Source organism: Rousettus aegyptiacus, unplaced genomic scaffold (assembly GCF_014176215.1).
Source record: "Rousettus aegyptiacus isolate mRouAeg1 unplaced genomic scaffold, mRouAeg1.p scaffold_m13_p_3, whole genome shotgun sequence".
NCBI lineage: Eukaryota > Metazoa > Chordata > Mammalia > Chiroptera > Pteropodidae > Rousettus > Rousettus aegyptiacus.
Window position 1 is genome coordinate 76,740,950 of NW_023416306.1, and position 6,000 is coordinate 76,746,949.

Below are 6,000 nucleotides of genomic sequence, written 5' to 3' on the forward strand. Positions count from 1 at the left end.
TACATTTGGGTAGGAAAAAAATATTAGGACTTCTGCTTATATTTTTACCTCTCCCTATAACTTTTATTTGTGTGTATTTATATGCATGCATATACATATATATACATATACATATATATATATATGGATGCATGTATATACGCACATGGAATTCTGTGTTTCATTTTTTACACGATTACTGATGATATGGGTAATTTTTTAAGAATTGGAGACTGTTGGCTCAGAGATGTAATCAAAATTGAGAAGTATATTTTTATAGCATTTTCCTTCTCAAAAAAGTTTCTTTCAAGTAGATAATAAAACATTTCCAAATCATTAATTAACTATTCAAAGTTTGTCAACCTTTAGCAAGAAAAGAAAATACCCCAATTTGATTAGGAGCCGAGGAAGCCGGTATGCTGCATTTATCCTCAACTCCTTCACTCAATGGAAGTTCTTTTGTCAAATCAGCAGACCAAGATCAGCATGTTGCCTGATATACTTGGTTCATATTAAACACTGATTTTATCAATAATTCAGGTAATGAGACAGACATTACTATAGATGTGTCCTGTGGAAACATTATATATGTCATCTCATCTGAAGTCACTTGAAAATAATGTATCTTCAAATTAGAAAACCTAGATAAATTAAACAAGGACTTGGGAGACACAGTAGGAAGAACCCTTAACTTTCAGTCTCAGGCAATCAGCAAGAGTGTGGGACCTTCTGTTTTTCCCATGTTTGTAGTATATTACATTTGTGAGTAGCTACCATTCAAGAGGCTGACAAAGACTACCCACCATGGTGGAGCCTCTGACTTTTTTCTAAGAAAAAGATAGTTGTTGTAGTTCAGGAGAAAAGATAAACAATGTCAAAGTTTTGCTGGAAATTATAAGTTAATCACATTGAAAGAAAAAGAGGAGAGACCCCAAGAATATCATAAAAATCAAACAAATTATTTTTTCAAAAAATCAAGGTGTCTGCTTCAGCTGTTTTGGGGTGTAGAGCCCCAGGAAGGGGGAGCACAGTCTGTGATTTATGCCATCCTCACAACAGTCAATCTACCATAACCTGGCAAATGCTCTGGAATATTCTTGCCTTTGGAGTCAATAGGCATTTTCAGCCCCAAAGAGAAAGCTGACTTCATTTCCTCTTAAATATGAGAGTAAGAACATGTATTTTTAACAAGCACAGCTACTGGTACAGAAGTTTAATTAGGGAAAATCTAATCTAGAGCCACATATCAGATTTTGACATTTGAGGCTGAGTGCTCTTCTTTTTCAAGTCTGTAGGCTGATACTGATGCCTAAATTATGTTGAAGAATGCCTGTGGTTTTATTTATATTTTCGGGATCAACACCTACTTACTGATGATACAGATGAACAGACCCTCGTGCATCTTACTGACCATGATACCTCAAGGTCCATTGCAATGCCTGACACAAATCAAATGCTCGAACATATTTGTTCTTGCTGAACAAATAAAAATAAGGTCTGTGAAATCACTCAGGACTAGGACCAATCCCTTCCTCAAAAATTACTACTTAATTTTAGAATCTCGACTATTCTAGTATCTCAAGACTCAGCAATTGGTTTTTAAATTAGAATTGTAGAGCGCGTGGTATTAATCTGTTACTGTTGTAGTAATTCTCAGGATAAATAATTAAATCCTCATTCTTTAGTTACATTTTTTTAAGCACTTCGTTCTTCAGTGAGGTCCATGAATTAAATGACAATATTCAAAGTCAAGGGACTCCTCTGGGTATCATTTAGATAAACTTCAAGCAAGCAAGTATGGGCAAACTTCCCCTTTTAAGGTATTTTTCAGTTAAAAGAGTATTTTAATTTTTAGTTTTAATATTACACATTTTTATACCTATATCTGATAAACTTAGATTCTATGATGTATATATTCTCCAGAATTAGGTAAGTTAATTTAATAATGTGATCTTTCATAAAAAGATTAAGTTGCTCAGAAAGTCGCTAGAAGTTTGTTGCTAGAAAATACATCAACTCATCATCTCAACATTGTATATGTCAGCAGAGTACAAGGCTCCTGCACCCAGGTGCAGATGAGCCCTACATTCAGGAGTTCCAAGAAGATGAGAACACCATTTATATCTTTAATATTAATAATTGTTTTCCACTTTCAAGTATTGGATGACTTTGTAAAACTGATGGGCAATTCATACCTTGCATCAGTAATTCTCAGCCTTAGCCAAACATTGGAATTACCTAGAAAGCATAAATGACATGTCAATGGAGTCATCTCTTTCTAGCTAGAGTCCTGGAAATCCTAATTTTGTCCTTTAGGAAGTCTGTTTGGTGTCTGGTACCATTTTTTATTGAGCCTTTCCCCACCCGCTTTTTTTTTTTTTTTTTTTTCGCCACTTCTAGAAAACTCAGTTTCTGATCTGTAGTTTATGAAACCACCTGTGGGTGATAAGACTGAATAGCTCTGGTTACTCGATGGTATTGAATCGGATTGGAGGAGAGTGGAATTCTCTATTTGTGTATAATAGTCAATCCAGAGAGAAACTTATGATCAGTGAGAATATTGACAAATGCCCAAGACCTTTGATTTCTTTCTATTCAACCTGAAAAGTAAATAGCTATGGAAATACATTGATAACATTTTATCACTACATAATTAATCTAGTTTCTCTCTTTTGGTCTGCCAGTTTCGTTTTTACTGCGGACCTAGATTAGACAAAGGACTTTAAAAACTAAGTAGTAATTTTTTTTGGTGGGGGTGGGTCCCAGTTCTGAGTGACTTCATGGCAAGCCACAGACCTTGTTTTTATTTGTTCAACTAGAAAAACAAAAGAAAAATGTCAAACATTTAATCACACCAGAATGTGAACATATGTCATAGTTTTCTAACCAGAAGAAATTATTAAAGCCAGGCAAACAAAGTTTAAATTAAGCATAGTAATAAGTAAAGTTAGCTTTTTAGAAATGAGACATGTTTAAAATAATTCAAAAATTCAATGCAAAGCAGCAAATAGAAAACCCCTCAGAAACTTGACTCTTCTGGAGATAAGAGTTAACTGTAGAGTTCTGTCCTCCACAGAAGACAAAGAACAAAATTGTTTCCTTTTATTTTTAAAGAGCAGACTGGATATTCAAAGAGCAAAATAATTTTTATCTGAACTACTTCCTTTCCTCTTTGGTATTCATAAGCTTATTCAGTTTAACATATTTTTACATGAATTTTTATTTAAATACACACAAATACATATATGTAATTAGATAAAAATTTAAAGTTTTAACTTCAGTTTCTTAAAACAAAGTAACCTTATCAATGTAGTATAAAAAGCAATATATCTCACATAAATTTACCATCTTAATTGGAACTTTGTGAAAAGCAAATATATATTATAGTGTGATTGATCATTTTGTAATCTGTCTTTTTTAATGCATTTTAATCACCAAAGATTTCAGGTGACACTATTATTCATCAACTTAATTTAACATTAGTAATAGGTCTTAGTCAGTTAAAGATCTCAAATATGATATTTACAGTGCAATCTATAATAATTGTTTTCAAAAATCAAAGGGATGATATTTAAACATCACATTCAGACAGCACAACTAAAATTTCAAAGCAAGCTAAAATGATTTGCACTATTATGTGGAGTTTACAAGAACGAGTCCTATTATAAAACAGCAATTATTCTTTAATTTAGTTAAACACATATATACATATTTTCAGGCCTTAAATTATTTTATGTAAAAAATGATAATTTATCTGGCCCATAAATCTAACAGAGGAAATTTAGAAAGTATTAAAAAATGAGATTAGAGAAAAGGCACATATAAAAGACACTATTTTTGAACCCAGAGTTACCAAAGTAATATAATTTGTCCAAGCATTTAAATAAAACAGGGATATTAGTTAATTATAAAGCTCTGCATTTACCAACCAAATTTTAGAACTTATTCAACTTATATTTAATAGTATTGACTTTGTAAAGAAATATTTTTCCTGTATTTTGGTTTAGCTAGTTATGGAGATCTTTAGTTATTGTTATGGGCCTTTTATAAGAGAAGGACTTATTTTAGTTTTTGTTTTTGTCCTCCGGCCTATTTTAAATTGGTGCTTCTTAAATCTGTATGGGCCACATGAATCAGAGGAAATTCCTGAAACCTCCCCTACCCCCACCTTGAAGAAGCCCCCTGACCCCTACACCAGCCATGGCCCTTGCCCCTTCCAATGCACTTGACATCTTAGCTGTGCGTGTGTCTCTGTCACTTTATGTGTGTGAGCATGTGCCATTCATTACTGGAGAGATGTGGCTGCCCGCCTGCAGGAGTAGCCCTATGGTTGCAGATCTGGTGGGATAGCAACTGATGACCCTGAGTTTATAACCATAGTATTTAGACATTACTCTGTTGCTCGGTGTATCTGCCTGTTACCTGTCTGCCATCTCTGGCTCAGTTTATTTCCTCTGATAATTCCATTTTTTCCTTTATGGCGGAAAGGCTTACTGCATCAGATAGCTGTTAAAACAACTTCACTGCTTAAAGAAATGTATCTTTGTTCGGCCCTTTTATCAAAGCATTTGTTCCAGAGTGTCCTAAGGTTTCTGGAACTCCATTAGCTGTTTTCTATGAGATAACGTGTTCTTGTCTGATTAGTGTATTTACTTTCTGAGTTACTTTGCCTATTACTTCCTGTTATATGGCTCCAGATATTTTCTTTAAAATGTGAATTGGGCCACATCCTATCGTTATTTGGAAATGTGATTTTTTTACTTATATTTCTCTATCTTATTGCCACCAGCTTCTCAGTTTATAGTCTGCCAGTTTGCAGACCAAATAGTTATAATACTTGGGGTTGTTAAGGAATCAGTGTCTTCAACTATAACTTATAATTGAGCAAACTTGACAAATTCTGGGAACCTTCGATTGTGGTCTTGCGGTAGCAGGTGGGGGTGGGGGACAGGGCGGCGCTTCCAGGTAACCTGGTGGGGTTGTTTTTTGTTTTCCTCTGGTGCTTCTTAAATCTGTACAACAAAAAAACAGTACTTCAGTCAGTAAGTCAGGCCAGGGGTGCCCTGGTGCCCTACGGCTTCCCTCTCAAGATCCTCCCTTCCCGCAAGCTTTGTCAGATGCCAGCAGCTCCTTTAAGGGTTGTGGTAGCTTCACTTCCTGTCCTGTTTTGTTCTGCTGTGTGGTACACTTCTTTATTTTACATGGGTAGAGAGCCTGGATCCCCCCAAGTCTAAACTGGGGTACATCCAGCCATTGCACAAGCAGCTGTCAGTGTTTCTGCTTAGTATCTAGTCATTGTCTCAGTTGTAATGCCCAGAATGTATACTATCAGAGCATGTGTGAAACTAATGTCTATTTAGATTTAGACCAGACCAGATTTTTAGCCTCAAAGCCTACCTTGCTGATGTGAAACAAGAGACTAGAAAACATAGTTATCAAAAGTAGTGGCTTGAAGTTAAAGAGAAAAGACTAGTTAGGGAAGGGTGAAGAGCTTGCTTAGGTTTCTTCTTGAAGGTGTTGAATCTTCCTGTAACCCCACAGAGAGATTACCAGAGGTTAGAATATCTATCCCCAACATTGTACCATTGGTTATGTGTGGCCTTCTTGTCAGAGAGAAAGAGCCATTCTTTTTAATTTTTCCTTTATAATGTCTGGTACCAAAATCCTTCTTTTGATGATATTGGAAAATGTCATTGCTTTTATTTTTTTCCTCATCAGCCACTTTCCATACTTTTTCTTCCAAATATATAATAGTGACAAAGTTGTTGTTGTTTTTAATGACCAATTTATCCTCAATTTTCCAAGAAAGAGAGAGATTTAAAAAATAAGAAGAATAATAAGTTATCCACTTATTAGAATGATCGAATTAAAAATACAGACACCACTAAATGCTGGTGAGGATACAAGCAACAGAACCATCAAACGTTGCTGGGGATGCAGAATGGGGCAGCTCTGATGAAGGTTTATGGTTTCTCACGATTAAATGTACTCTCCCCATATGACCCAGTAATCCCACTCCTG